A 16,010-nucleotide genomic window follows, 5' to 3' on the forward strand; every position below is an offset into this window, starting at 1 on the left:
TCTGCTTGTGACAAAAGACAAGAGTCTAAAAGAACCCCCAAACTGTGTACCAATGTAGTGGGGAAGTGCACTTTCTACAGAGTTAAAAATGGAAGCTCCCCAGAGCCAGGAGGACTTTCACCTCACAATCAGTCTTGCCAGGATTTCATGACTCAGCTATTTGATGCTAGAAGTATTTATATGCACTTACATTATGTGCTATGTAAGACAGCAGCCAAGTGAGAGAAGTGCAAAGTTTTTTTCTTGGAGATGAAAGCAACATCGAGGGAACATGTGAAGGAGGTGCAAAACAACTGAAACTGTGAGCCTCATCTGCAAAGGATCAAGAAAATTATTTAACAGGCAGAGCGACCCACCACATTTTTCTGTGTATGCAATCCATTTAACTACACTATATGCCTTAGTTGCATTCAAGAAATTATCCAAAGGAGCAAAATGCACTTCCAAAGTTGATCTGAAGAGGCAAAGATTTGAAAATGGGTATAACACAGAGTTACATACTCAGCGCCTGACTCTGTCTGACTGGTCCATGCCTTGCACAGGAGAAGGTTAGGCTTCTACATTCATGGTGTTTGTATTTGTTTGTTTTTAAATCTTTATGTATTGGGGGCTTTCTATAGTATTTTTCCACCTAGAGTTTCCAGGAATGGGCAGCACTCAAGCAAAAGCTAAATACTATACATCCAGCTGAGAGATCATCCAGCTGAGGAATTGTAATTGTGTTTGTTGACATGTAAGCACATCTCTGCAATGATTTGCGATCATAAAGCAGGATCCTGAATTACATACAGAGCTTTATTCATGTTCAAGTGAGTACAGCTATCCTTTGAATCAGATGACAACTGGAGGAAGTAGGATTTAGGGGCTGCCCACTGTTCCACTATGAATCTTTCAACAATTTTCAGGCAAATGCTTGAAGTGATGGCTCCACAAAATCGGTGCTTCTCTTCACTTGCCCTTCCTATTCAAGAAGGTGGGAAAGAGCAAAGACATAGGAAATTTCCCTAAACCTTAAAGCAATGAGGAATGATACGACTTTAAAGGAGAAGTTCTTGAGGCCTTTACACCCTAGATGGAGAGACCTAGCATTTGGCATGAATGTGCAAAGGACTTTAACTTTCATGCAGTTTGTCATGACCCCACCAACTTTGATCAGCAACAAAGACTCCAAGAAAGAGAGAAAAGGGCTGCTAAAAAATTATTGCAGGATGTTTTTCCAGTCAATACTGCCACACTGGCATAACAACAAACATCAGGCAGATGATGCTTCACGACATTATAATCTTTAGTGACAAAATAGCTACAGAGGTGCTACATCCAGATAAAGAATCTTTCAACAATTTTGAGCTGAAGTCTATCTGTCAGGAAGGCTCTGCATCCAGAAATCCCTAATATAGCATCCCATGAGTCAGATTACCTTAAAAAAAATCACAGGGAAAGTCAGTCTGGGAATTAACTGAAAAGCAGTGACATGGTAGGTTCTGGGTCAGGGAACTGTCTCATTAAAAGCTCTCCATTTTTCATGAAGGATGCGATAGCCTGTGTAGCCAAAGATGGATAAAAGGCCAAACTGCATTCCAATTTTTATTGAACAAAATTGTCTGCATGGAGCTATCCAAGGTCCTGCAATCTTACAATGACCCTACATTCCACTTTTATGGCCAAACTGCCCTTGAGAGATGGTAACATCCCGAAGGCAGATGAAACATCCAAACTATTGTTTTAAAATCTGTATAACCTTACAATTTCCCCAACCTATTTTGAGCCAATGGGCATAGCTGAAATGTTGAAACAATGTGCTTTTGCAAAATGGATTACATGGGAAAATGACTCCCAGAGGAGACATGATCAGTTATAAACGGACGGTCAAAATATTACATATCATCCTATCTATCACCACCTCATTTCATGGGATGCTCCACACTATCTTGTTTGATTTGTTTTGTTTTGCTTTCTGAATTAGTAAGCATACTTCTAAATAAAGCACTGGGCTACGGCCACCTGTTGTTCTTATTTTCTGAATAAACTTAGGGGACACTTTGGGACCAAAAGGAGTTCTTGGGGGAAAGGTAATGTTGGATGCTGGCACTATGCTCTGCTGCATATCAGCTTCCTATTGTGTAGGGGGAGGGGGGGAGAGAAAGAGAGAGACAGAGACAGAGAGATAGAGACAGAGAAAGACACACAGAGGCAGAGAAGAGACAAAGAGAGAAAAAGAGAGAGACAGAGAGACATAGAAATCAGGCTGGGCCAATGTTAAGATCAATGGAAGAATATATAATCACGTTGGGGGCCCAGATACTATCTTGGGACTTTCTGTGCAATCATCCTCTTTTACTCATTGAGATTCATGATTAAACTGAGGAACTTTTTCCAGACATTTAAGGCAAGAGGACCAGAGCAGCATACCACTTATTGCTAAAATTCATTCATTCATTCATTCATTTCCAGTAGAACCTAAATTGAGAACATGTCGAATAAAATATAGTGCTAAAATAACAAGCAATAGTCGAATAAAATATAGTGCTAAAATAACAAGCAATAATTACAAGTCAGATTGTATCCATTTACATTTTTCACTCTGTTTAATTTTAAAAAAACAAACTAGGGATTGATTTTCTTAAATATTAAGTTAGAGCAGAGATTTAGAATAACCTTGAGAATGTTCCATACAGATCACAATAGATGCATATTTATCAAAATGGTCTTTAGCAACATTGCCTTTGCATTATGCTTTTGAATATCAGTTGTTTTCATTTATTTTGTTAAGATTTTATACTATACTATATGAGCAAGGAGACCCAGCAAGGTGTATTTATTTATTGTTTATTTGCTTATCAAATTTAGAAACCACCTATCTCTCTGTCAGAGGGAGTCTGACCAGGGTACAAATAAAACATAAAAACATAAAAACTGAATATATAACATTTAAAAAGAGGCAAAGACACTCAAAGTTAATTAAAAGGCAGGGGAGGGCCTTCGGGGAGCAAACCAGCCCCAATTGCTATATGGTGCTCTCTAAGCCCCAAGCAAGACAATAGAACATTTTTTTAAAATTTGGATTGTTTTGGTTCTACGTCTACCAATGCATTCCTTTCCATTGCATGCCCCTCCTTTACTTGTTTATAATTCTGTTCAAGGCAAATCAATATTCAGTGAATATCCAAACCTACTTGGCTAAAACATGTATCAGCAAATATGGGCTGATTACAAAACTGAACTGAGCTTCTTGCTAAACAACTGTTTTAATTCCCACTCCCAGACAGGGTTTTGTAACCTGAACTGTAACAACACCTCCTCTTTTTGAAACAGCCGACATCAGCGGCTACCTAAATTTGATAAATAAATAAATAGATATGAAATCACTAGAAGGACTGTAATGAAGAGTGTTCTTTGCTTTAATTCATAATTGCAGCTGTGCTACTCCCAGTGCTTCCTGGGCAGGAAACTTGTTAATTATGACCTGCTTAATAATTAGTTACTTTCAAATATTCATTTCTCTTTCTCTCTTTTTTTTTTCTACTGATGTGTCTGGTTTTTCAAAAAACACATGGCTTCAATGTTTTCACTAGTTTGCTAGGGCTTCTTCACAGAGCAGGTAGACTCAGGTAGACTCAGCTCAGTGGTATACAATCCCATCGTGTTTCATGTCTTCTACAGATTGTGGCTAAATTCAGTACAGAAATGTTCATCCCAGGGCGGGCAACAAGCACGCTTAAAGCTTGAGGCCTTTGCTAATTTAGAGGTAGTCCTTGATTTACAACTGTTCATTAAATGTTGGTTATGACAGCCTCAGAAAAAGTGATGTACAACCTGTACTCACACTTATGACATTTGTACCACCCTCAGGGTCACAGATCATAGTCTGGATGCTTAGCAACCAACTCACATTTACAACTGTTTACAGCATCTTGCCAGTCACAACATGATTTGTGACCTTTTTTTTTTTGCCACTTTCTATCAAAAAAGCCCCCCACCCATTGGGGAAGCTGGATTTGATTAACGACTATATGATTCACTTACTGATCACTGTAAAATTGTCATGAAAACAGGTCAAACTTGACTAATGACCACATTGATTTACATCAGAAATTCCAATCCTGATTTGTGGCCTCCAGTCAAGAACTACTTGTAATGCTGATGCAAAAGGAGTTGCTTGTTTGTTCATTGTTGTTCTTTGTCAGTTTCAGTGTTGTCTTTCAGAGCAGAAGCACCATCGCTGAGGGAACAGATCTAAGATTCTGATGGGCAGGTGAAAGTCATGGCCTGAATGTCCTTTGCCCAGTTTCAACTTCTACTTCTGCAGCTCTACTCAAAGAAGTAGGTTCCTACACCAATTATTTTGCCCTCGTCACTACACGATTAGACTGTATTATATTAGAATGATTAGACTGTAACAGCATTGCCAAAAAGGCATTAAGAGTTGTAAATCTAATCTTACAAAGTTTTTCCTCCCAAAATATAGAATTGCTAACTAGGCCATACAAAACCTTTGCTAGACCAATACTCAAATACAGCTCATCTGTCTGGAATCCGCACAGTATATCAGACATTAATACAATTGAGCAAGTCCAGAAATATTTCACGAGAAGAATACTACACTCCTCTGCTCGCAACAGAATACCCTATATCACTAGGTTTGAAATTTTGGGCTTGGACAACCTTGAATTACACCGCCTATGGTTGGACTTAAGCGTAGTACACAAAATTATTTGCTACAATGTCCTACCAGTCAATGACTATTTCAATTTCAACCGCAACAATACAAGAGCACACAACAGATACAAACTCAATGTTAACCACTCCAAACTTGATTGCAGAAAGTATGACTTCAGCAACAAAGTGGTCAATGCCTGGAATGCATTACCTGACTCTGTTGTTACATCCTCTAACCCCACTCCTTTAACCTTAAAGTATCCACTACTGACCTCACCCAATTCCTAAGAGATCTGTAAGGGGCGTGCATAAGTGCACAATCGTGCCTACCGTCCCTGTCCTATTGTCCCCATTTATTCGTACCTATTTCCTGTATTCCTGCTCATGTTTATACTTGTACCTATTATCTTCTAAGTGATTGACAAATCAAATAAATAAATAAATAATAAATATTATAATATACTCTTTCTGGGGTTGCCTTGGATGACCAGGTACACTCAGGTACAAAATACATATTCATTAGCTCTGGTGCAAAAAGGAGAGGAGGAAGTAAAAAGGTGTTCCAACATGGAGTCACTCTGTTGAAGGAAATACAAAGATCAAATCACTGAAGTTTTTAATCTACTGACTCCCAAGGAAATGTAGTTAGTCCAGCAAGATTCTTGTAAAATAGGAGCTCAACAATAAAGAAACTGTTTGGCTATTCATGGAGTTGTTCTGGTTCCTTGTGCCTGACCCTGGGATTAGTCATTAATAATAGTTTGAGCAAATATAGTTGAAAGAAAAAAGCAGAGAAAAGCAGACAAGTCTCTTATTAATTCTGTGTTGCTTTACAGAAAGGATCTACTCACAGACACTTAACAAAAACTCCAAGCAACCAGAAATTCTATTTTTTCAAATTCCCAAATCAGGCAAAACTATATTAAACAAATATCAATCAAAACTTTTACAGGCATCCTTTAGCATTGTGTGAAATTTTGAAATACAGATTGTGGAATTAGTCTACAGGCATCTGGGATAGAGCTGGTGCGGCTTTCACTGCACAATTTCTTTTTCTCAAATCAATAACAAAAGAAGAGGGAAGGGGATAATTCAGATTTGGACATAGGTGAAAGATGAAAGAGAAGTCACAGGTGAAAGGATTACCTGTTCTAGAATGAATTTAAAACCAGACATATTGCTGGAGGGCAAAAATCACAACATTCCACTTTACTTACATGTTAGGAAATCACTGGAAAGGCAATTATGTTTGGAATGATCAACGATAAAAGAAAACAAGGCCACAAAAAAAACCCCATGGTGACTAGATACAAGGCAGAGCATTAAATTAAATTGAAAGAAGCCATACATGATTGGAAAATGTAGAAAGAGATGATTTATAGAATTGCTGAGATTGGACATGATTGAATAGATAGGATCATCATCAACCCTGATTTATATCCAATGTCCATTGTGAATAAAGAGTGTTTAAAATGTTAATTCTGAATCTCAGAGAAAATCCCTCCACATATTTTATTGTGCTAAGGGAAGGGTAGAAGAATCTAACTCTATTGCTTCAGACAGGTGGTAGATAAGCATTCTGGCCACTTTCCTGATCTTTAGCATACTGGACTTGTTCTCTAGGATGAATGAAGAATTATATTTGGCTTTTGCGTGGCACAGAACCAGGCTCTAAAACTGGCGCCAGCATGAATTGAGGCGGAATATTTAATGCAAGAGGAGAATGCCAATAACTTTTCTTCCCAATGACCGGGGTGCTTTGAGACATTGCTAAATCTGGAATGATCCTTCTGGCTTCAACCCAGAAGTTTGCCTCAAATGCTAAATTGTGACAAGTTGCTGGTTTTTTTGAAGAACAAAGGGTAGGATTCCAACGTTCTGTAAGTCAAAGGGAAGAAGTACCACTTTATTGTAAGGATAAAAGACACTCTTTAGAAATCTTCAATAGATTTAGTCCATGTAAACTGTTATTATTGTCCCTTTGCAAAAGTTTCAGTGCCACTTTGATAAGGATTTCAAAGTGCTGGATTTAGAATTGTTCACAGGAGTAAAAATAGTCAAGGCCATTTCTGCAAGGGTGCAACCAAGATCCTGACATTTTAGGTGTGTTGCATGTTCAATGGGCATAAAAAAAAAGGGGTTCGGCTTCAATCACTTGGTCATGGTCCCCATTTTGACTTTTTTGACTCTCTGCCTCTAGGACACCTCTGTTTGGATTTTAAGTAGGGAAATGAAGAATCCACACTGTAATAAGGACATCACAAACTGTCACAGGGACATTGTACACTTTAGCCATCTATCCTTTCCCAAACAGAGTTCTATATCTGTGAAACAGAATCAACAATAACCAGCATTATAGATTTACCACAAAGTTGAAAAGAAGGAAATTATGAGAAGAATTTTAACTCATGTGGTTGGTGTAAGGAAAAATAGGATCATACCGCATGCAGAACAAAGAACTCCTTGAAGGAGGATTAGGGTATAAATATGCTTGAAAGCAGAATAATTGTTGAGGGACAACCACATGCAGAATTCATGCCATAGCATATCCATTCAATGGGAACAGTTAGTACCAGGGAACAGGGAAGACTTTTACATGAGAACCTGAAGAGCCACTTCCACTCCAAATAAATCAGACGTTTCCCCGTTTTTTCTTTTTGCAAACCACCAACTATGTCATCATCAAAAGTTTTGGAATGCTATTACATTAACCTGTATTGATGTCACAGGTACATATTCCATGAGATACGTATTTACTCATGAGATGTATAATTGCCCCAGGTGGCATTCATGAAACCCCAATACCACATATAATAATATAAAAAAAATTTAAATGGCTGGAATTTGGCATGATCACCAAGTCTCACAGGATTTTAGTCCTGCTTGAAATCTTGAAAGTAAAGAAGGCTAAATCATGAAAGTTTTCAGAGATCATGGTCATTTAAATAAATAAATAAAATTGACAGACAACTACAGACTTGTAGTTCCTTCATGGACTACAGATAGCTCCCTAAAGACTGAGAAGTAAACAACTATGGACTAGATAAATAGGATCTCAGCAGAAGCTGACAATTACCTGCCTAATGGGAGATTTCCCTAGCACATTCTTAAGAGGTATAATAAATAAAATTAATTAATTATACACTTGAAATATATTTTCTAAGCCATCAAATTTTATCTCCATTCCATGGGGAATCTAGAACTACCAGTAGTCTATCTTATACTTCAGGATCTGCAGTAGAGTACCTATTACACATTAGTATAGGTAGTGATTTACGCCTGGTTGTTTATGAAGTAAAAAAAAGTTACTTATAATCCATCCTCGAAATTATGACAGCCATGCCATTTCTGTGATCACATGATTGCATTTCAGGCACTTGGCAGCCAGTTCATATTTATGACTGACTGCTGCATCCCATGGACATATGATTGTGTTTTGCCATTTTCAGCAAAAATGCAAATTAGATAATCTGGATTTGAATTTACAGCTATGTGATTTGCTTAATAATGATCAGTGACTTAACAATCATAAAAAATATGGAGTACCTGTAGAATGTAGAAATGTTTCATGTTCATATTTTGGGGCTATGTTTGCAATGAAAAGTAGGTCAGCACATTTATATTCCAGTGTACAATCACTACCAGCTCCACAAATTAAACCCTTTTCAGTCATTTGCTATTGTTATTTTAAATAAACGAATAATATAATACCACCAATTTGTATGCCAGAAGAGCACTTTCAATATTCAGCCACAGCTGAACTTGCAGGTATTACATTTTTGCGGGGGTAGGGGGGTGGGGTAGATCTCTTTTCTTTTAAAGGACTACTTATACATAGGTGGTGTTAGAATGAAGACAGATCAGGCTTTTAGAATTACACTTTTCTCTTGCAGTCTCCCATCTGTTCCCACATAAAATTAAACAGGAAGATAAAGCTGCTTCTGATCTGGATACTAAAATCTGCTGGTAAACTTGACAGTTCAAACCTCCGTGAGCCTTTGTTCTAGGAGGCCATTTTCAGACCACACAAACCTTCCCCCACGTTCTCTGCAAAACTGCAGAAATCTCCTGAGGTTGAGAGAAGCTCAGCATGTAATGAAGTATAATCTGGAGAATTATGAGTAGCTCTTCCTGAATGCTAAACCATGCAGTAGGCAATGCGCCAGATTCAGGACTCTTTGAAAAACCATCTTATCTTCTAAATTCTCAGTGATGCAAAAAATATTTGGGGTGAAGAGGGGGAGCTACAAGCAGTGGCAGTCACAAACAATGATCAGCTACTGAGCCAAGCTAACATCTGTGGACATTTTCCTAATAAAGAATACTGTTAATGAGATTCTCAAAGGATGGCTCATCCAGAACAATGCTGCTTCTATCTTCGTATTGTCCTCCCTACTTTGTGATTGGTTATTGCTCAAAACTGGAGGGCAGGGGGAGTGAAGAACACAAAAGATATGATCAAGAGTGAAAGCATAGGCTGAGATTAAAGAGTAAAGCTGAAATGTTTAGGAAAAGCAGATTTGCTTTTGCTATCACCAACCCTTTGCTTCAACTTCTGCTCAGAAGCTGTATTGACTGATTGAGTCAAGCCAACATTTAAAGTGTGGAGTTAATAACACAAGTTTAAAAATATCAAGCACCTTGATTTTTAATTTGTAGACTTATATCAGCTTAACAGATTTCTACCTTCAGCAAAAATAAGATTTCTATCTTCTGCACAGTCTTGAAATTATAATCTTAATCAATTATAATCATATACATACATGTGGATCTGTGCTATTTGGCCATGCCTCAGAAAGACCAACATGTTTGTATGTATGTATGCAAATTATTTTTGTCCCACAGTTCCTCCATTATGTTCAGGGTGACGTATATAGGTCTCCTCTTGTATTTTATCCTTCAGGACTGTTTATTCTTGCAACACACTTCAGTAATAGTCCAAGCAATGAGAAACAGATTCACCCATGATTTTTTTTTTTAAGTGAGAATATGGAATGGCATGGAAAAATAACCTTGACAGACAGGACAGAGATGCGATCAGGCAGCCTACAACAGTAATGGGGGGTGGGATAAGAGGCCCAGAAGAGAGCCTTTCTGGGGGTGGGGGAGAGAAATACTTTCCGTTTCAGAGGTTTCTCTTAATGTAAGCTTATAATAACGTAGAATCATCTCTTTGAGTTGCGTTTCCTATCAGATCCACCTTGTAAGACTGACAGAATTGGAGTGCATTTTCAGTGCTTTATGGTAGTGCTTTATTATGAAATATGGAAATATTACTGTAGTCCCCACACTTTACAAATATAGTAGTCCTTGACTTATGGCCACAATTGAGCCCAAAATTTATATTGTTAAGTGAGAATTTGTTAAGTGAGATTTGTCCCTTTTCACGACATTTCTTGCCACAGTTGACGACATTTCTTGCCACAGTTGTTAAGTGAATCACTGCAGTTAATAAGTTAGTAACACAGTTGGTAAATGAAACTGGCTTCCCCATTGACTTTGCTTGTCAGAAGGTCGCAAACGGTGATCATATGACCCCGGGACACTACAATAGTCGTAAGTATGAACCAGTTACCAAGGACCTGAATTTTGATCACATGACCATGGGGATGATGCAAAGGTTGTAACTGTGAAAACACGTCATAAGTCACTTTTTTCACTGCTGTTGTAACTTTGAAGGGTCACAAAATAAATGGCTGAAGCTCTTAGACTACTCAATTCTAATATTCTTTGTGCTCAGAATATGATTAAGTAATACAATAATTATTATTCTGAAATAATAAATAAAGAAGTTAACTTTCTATTAATAGCAGGAATGTTTTGTTTAATAATCATTTGAATCAAGCAGGGCACTTAATTCTTGTACATCCTTATTAAAACAACAGGTAAAAAGAGCATTTATTCTTCTGCTCTGAGATAGCGAAGAAAGGACATCACTTCTTCTTGGGCATATAAATCAGTGAAGAAAGCATGCTTCTGTTCATTAAAATTGGAGAATCCAAGCAAGAGTTCTCAATGGGAGTGCATTATTTTCCCAGCATGTGAAAATCTAAAGCCAAGGTAGATGGATGTCTGTTTTACTTAGCTGGGCCTAGCTGCAAGTGGGAGCAATTAGGCAACATGTATCAACTGACTTTCTCATTCAAATTAAGCTACAATTTGAAAGAGCTGAGTTATCATTTCATGCAAACTGGGTGCTATATTCTCCTCAAATTCTTTTTTTTTAAATTAACATAATTATAGCAGACACAATGAATTATATTTTTAGATTAGGTGTTAACTCTAATTCAGCCAATTAAAGCATGTGAAAAGGGCATGAATTAATTTAGAGCCATATTTAATTTTCCCATCATAACTTTGCTATAAGGTAAAATATTTTACCTGGCACTAATAGATTAAATCAGAAACTTCAAATATACAGACTGTAAAATGATTTAGAAAAGAGAGAAAGAACAGATCAAATAAGTCCTATCTTGTTGCAACATGCAAAACATACCGCCAACAAAATCTTTCTGCACTTACAAACCCCATCTTTCAATTGAAAATTATAGCTGTGAATGCAGTTGTACTTTTTATGTTAAATATTTTCCTATAATTTCAGCCTTAAAAGCTTTTAATCTCTTGGCCAAACTTTTACAAAGAATAGGGTTTTGGAAATATGCAGTGTAGGAGCGGTACAAGTCTAACGTCTGAAAAATTAATGCATGTTGAGTTGGAGTCTGCATGAAAATGCTTCAAGCCACATTCACTAATTCCACACAAAGAAAAGCTCTCATTCTTCCATCCTGACTGGGCAAATATCTGACATTATTTTCATGGCAGAGGTGCTAACAAATCAGGAGATAATGTTGTCAAGTTATATAAATTGTGGGAACAGGTAATAATTCTGGATGGTTACAGAAATAGCAAAAAATCTCCGAAAATCTGGGAAGACAGTTACTTTAAAAAATATGGGTCAGTGCAAGCAGATGACACATTGGCAGAATATATAATTAATTTCATATTTACTGTACCACAAACAGATAAATTTCTGAGGACAGAGGACACATTTGAAACTGACAGTATATCTGGATGCTCTCAAAAAACAGCTGTCAAATAGACAGTTCCCAGTTCACAATAAGATTGTTACAGTGGACATGATCAGTCACAAAATATAATTTATCAACAGACAACCTGATGAAATTGATTGCTGCTACTTAGTCCAATATGCTACCTCCTCCTACTAGCAAAAATCCCCTTTTCAGTTTTTTGAGGAAAGAAATAAAAAAGAAACCTGGCAATATTATATATAAGTCTGTGGTATGCCCACCTGTGGAGTAGTATCTCAATTTCTAATTATTAAAAGAATGCTGAAAAAATACAAACCATTTTTTTCAATGTTGCAAAAGAGCAGTCAGAGATGGGACAGGAGTGATTCCATTAGGACTATCACAAACTCCATATTTACTCCTTGATCATTTTCATCCCTGGTTCTCCAAACTCATCAACAGTGTACGGAGATGGGCTTCTAAACACGAACTTCTGCACATATGCATACCTAAAAGCAAGCACTGACTACTAGAAAATCAAGAGCCCTCTATAACTAAAACAAAAAGAAACATTTTACTGATGACATTGAAAACATTATGTGTGTCTCCACAGGAAGCATCTCTGAAACACTCATGACAGTTTTTTCAATGTTGAGAAGGAACAAACCACAAAGAGCCTAGATATGTAATCTCATGCAGCTAAGATTATTTTTTTATTTAGCAATAAAACACGGGTGTATCACCACCTCCATTTGTGTTCCTCAACAGCTGGTGTTCAAAAGTAAACTCTCCCCGAATTCAGGGAGGGCACACATCGTGGCTAGTAGCCACTGATAGCCTTATTTATAATGAATTTTAACACCTTCTGAATTGCTGTACAGGCCTCACAAAAACAGTAAAAGCATATAAACAAAAAACAGAAAGATGCCGTAAGATTCCTGTCAAACAGACAACAAATGGTCAAAATTGGGAGCATCCTATCAAATTCTGTACCTGTCAACAATGGTGTCCCCCAGGGCAGTGTTCTAGGACCAACTCTCTTCATACTCTACATAAATGACCTCTGTGATCATATCAAGAGCAACTGCATTCTCTTCGCTGATGATGTAAAGCTATTCAACACCACAGACAATACTGCTACCCTTCAAAAAGACCTCGACTATGTATCAGAATGGTCAAACAAATGGCAACTTCAAATCTCAACAAATAAATGCTCTGTCTTACATATTGGCAAAAAAAATCAGAAAATAAAATACAGGCTGAATAGTCAAGACTGTGTTGATGATCCAAACTCTGTCAAGGATCTTGGAATACTCATCTCTAATGATCTAAGTGCTAGAGCCCACTGTAACTACATAGCCAAAAAGCGTTAAGAGTTGTTAACCTAATCTTACGTAGACTTTTCTCTGGTAATATTACACTACTAACTAGAGCATACAAAACATTTGCTAGACCAATACTCAAATACAGCTCATCAGTCTGGAACCCACATTACGTATCTGATATTAACCCAGTTGAGAAAGTCCAGAAGAGTTTCACAAGAAGAGTTCTCCACTCCTACTCGTTGCAGAATACCTTATGCCACCAGACTTGAAATTCTAGACCTAGAAAACCTAGAACCACACCGCCTTCGGTCCAATCTAAGTATAGTATATAAAATCATACATTGCAATGTCCTACCTGTCAATGAATACTTCAGCTTCAAAGCATAACAATACAAAAGCAAACAATAGATACAAACTCAAGCTTAATCGCACCAAACTTGGTTGCAGGAAATACGACTTCAGCAACAGAGTGGTCAATGTCTGGAATACTCTACCTGACTCTGTGGTTTCTTCCCCAAACCCCAAAAACTTTAACCTTAGACTGTCTGCTATTGACCTCACCCCTTTCCTAAGAGGTCTGTAGGGGGTGTGCATAAGCACACCAACGTGCCTACCGTTCCTGTCCTATTGTTTCTTTTATTTTTTTATTTTTCTTATATGTATCCATGTATTCATAACTATGCTTTTACTTATACCTATTATCTTGCAATTGACAAACCAAATAAATAAATAAAATATGTAACATGTATTGCACACCGCGATTTCTTGTTTTTTAAAGAAATATTATTTGATGATAGAACTCAGCATCTGTTTATATTTTTTTGATTTGAAAAAGAAAAAGAGAAGCATTGAGGACTGTTAAGATATTAATTGCAACTTGCCTAAAGAGCTCTATACTGAAATGCATGCTTCCTACAGATAATCACCTGAAAAAGTTAATTAAAACTTGGATTTCAGATTTAACCTATTTTTTATTCCTAGCATTTTACTACAAGTGAAGGATTTGGAATTTGGACCAAACAGCTTGTTGCCTAAGCCTGACATTGTAAGCTGAGAGAGTAAGTGACAGCCCAAAGTCATCCTGAGGCAGCTCTAGAACACACAGTCTCCTAGTTTCTAATTCTATGAAACAATATTTTTAAAAAAGATATTTTCAATAGTGAATAAAAGCAGTAGATTAAAAATATTTCTGCTCAACTCATTGACTATTATAAATATTTAAATAGGTCTATATATTGCACACACTTCCTGAAATAAAATAAAGATTGTTTGATCTCTTGTTAATAATTCTGGCGATGTTATTACATTTTATATAGAATAATCACAATGAATGTTCAAGCCATGTTTCTGAAGGCACCAGACACAGGTCACTATTTCAACCGATGATTTAGGCCTCAGTAAATGGAGGACAGATAATTTGGGAACACATACTACTAGGAGATCCACAATGTAAGAAAGACAACTGTAATCTAAAATAAATCAGATCACATAATGTAGTGAGTTTGTACTTCACACTCAAAAATATCAAGTAAGTCTTCCAACTACAACATCTGAGAAATGGTTATACCTACTTTAAAGCATTCAGATTATTGAGTGGATATTGCTAGCTTGCTAACATAAGCATAGAAAATCATTCCTGTCAGCACTATTCCATGAAGTAACAATGATGTAATGGGAACCATGGCTCAGAATTGGTGGTTTTAAAGCTTCACCCTTTCATGCCTTGCTTTAACTCTGCAAGACTAATAAACACAAAATGAAGACGGCCCTCAAAAACACATTCAAAATTCTGCTCTCGGATCTGCCCAAGTGCCACATTCTGACAATCCTAGTCAAATCTAACTAGAGAAAGATGCAACCAAAATCTTTGGAGAGAAGCACAACCCAGTCTCAAACACCAATGCAAGATTAAATTTCTGTAGACATTTTAAAACAGCATTTTGCATCTGAAAAAGCACATTTGACATGTCATGTCCCTTGGGTGTAAAATCTTGCAAGAACGCTTTGTAACTCCAAAGATCAGCAGTGTGGGAGTTCTCTGGAGTGTTAAACACTGGGGCAGCTGCACACTGCTTGCATTCTTTGGGCACTGTGGAAAATGGTCCAGAATGACCAAACAATTTTCCATTGGTTCAGCTGCTGCATTATGTAAGAGAATAATAAGGAAAGACAGCCACTTTATATCATTTTTAGATGCATCTCCTTAGCGCCGATTTCACAAGGTGTTACCCCATTTGCATCAAACTAGAGCTCTATTTGCCCTATTTTTTCTTGCATGTATTTACATCTCATCTTCTCCCACACCTGACAAGACTTTTACCCCCCCCAAATTGTACATGGAAGCATCACTTTTGCTACTATTGAAAAGTTATAATGCGGGAAGAAAAGGTTCTTTTTCACCCACCCACCCTCTAATAAATAAAATAGACTGTTGTTATTTCCATGAAAGATTTTCGCGCTCACCGCGGGAGAAAGAAACAAATACGAATACTTCTGTCAAAGAAAGAAAGAACGAGCAATGTTTGCAGAGCGGTTGCTGTGCATAGGAACTTCTTGGATTGATCAAAGCCAGTTTCCATAGAACCATAACAACCTTTGTGCTTTACACCCAGATTCCACCCCCACACACACACGCACACAATACACCTCGCCGAGGCTTTAGGGGAGTAAAGGACGCCACACAGGATGGAAGATAATACCTAATTCCTTCAACTGTCATCTCTCGCCCCGACTGAAAAGAAAAACAAGGGATCTTTAAACAACGACTGGATTCCACGGTGTTTTCACGAAAGCCGAATAAATAAATTTAACTTCCCCCCTTTTTATTCCTGAAGAGTTTTTTGTTTCTTTATAAACCTGATTTTGTCCTCAGGTAGCTTCCAAATCCACAAAATGCGCGCCCCAGAGCAAAGCTAGCAGAAGCAAAGCTGGCCGCGAGTTCTTCTTGCCAAGCACGCCGCCTTCCTCGCCTTGGCAGGCAGGACTCAACGCCCTTCCCGCC

The 16,010-nt window shown here is 37.5% G+C and overlaps 1 protein-coding gene across 1 annotated transcript in view; it reads right to left on the reverse strand.

Annotated features, from left to right (window-relative positions):
- Positions 1-16,010, reverse strand: part of DEF6 (DEF6 guanine nucleotide exchange factor) — a 54,505-nt gene that overhangs the window by 38,218 nt on the left and 277 nt on the right. The window lies entirely within an intron of this gene.

Source organism: Pseudonaja textilis, chromosome 3 (genome assembly GCF_049901715.1).
Source record: "Pseudonaja textilis isolate UNSWEBS1 chromosome 3, rPseTex1.2, whole genome shotgun sequence".
Lineage (NCBI taxonomy): Eukaryota > Metazoa > Chordata > Lepidosauria > Squamata > Elapidae > Pseudonaja > Pseudonaja textilis.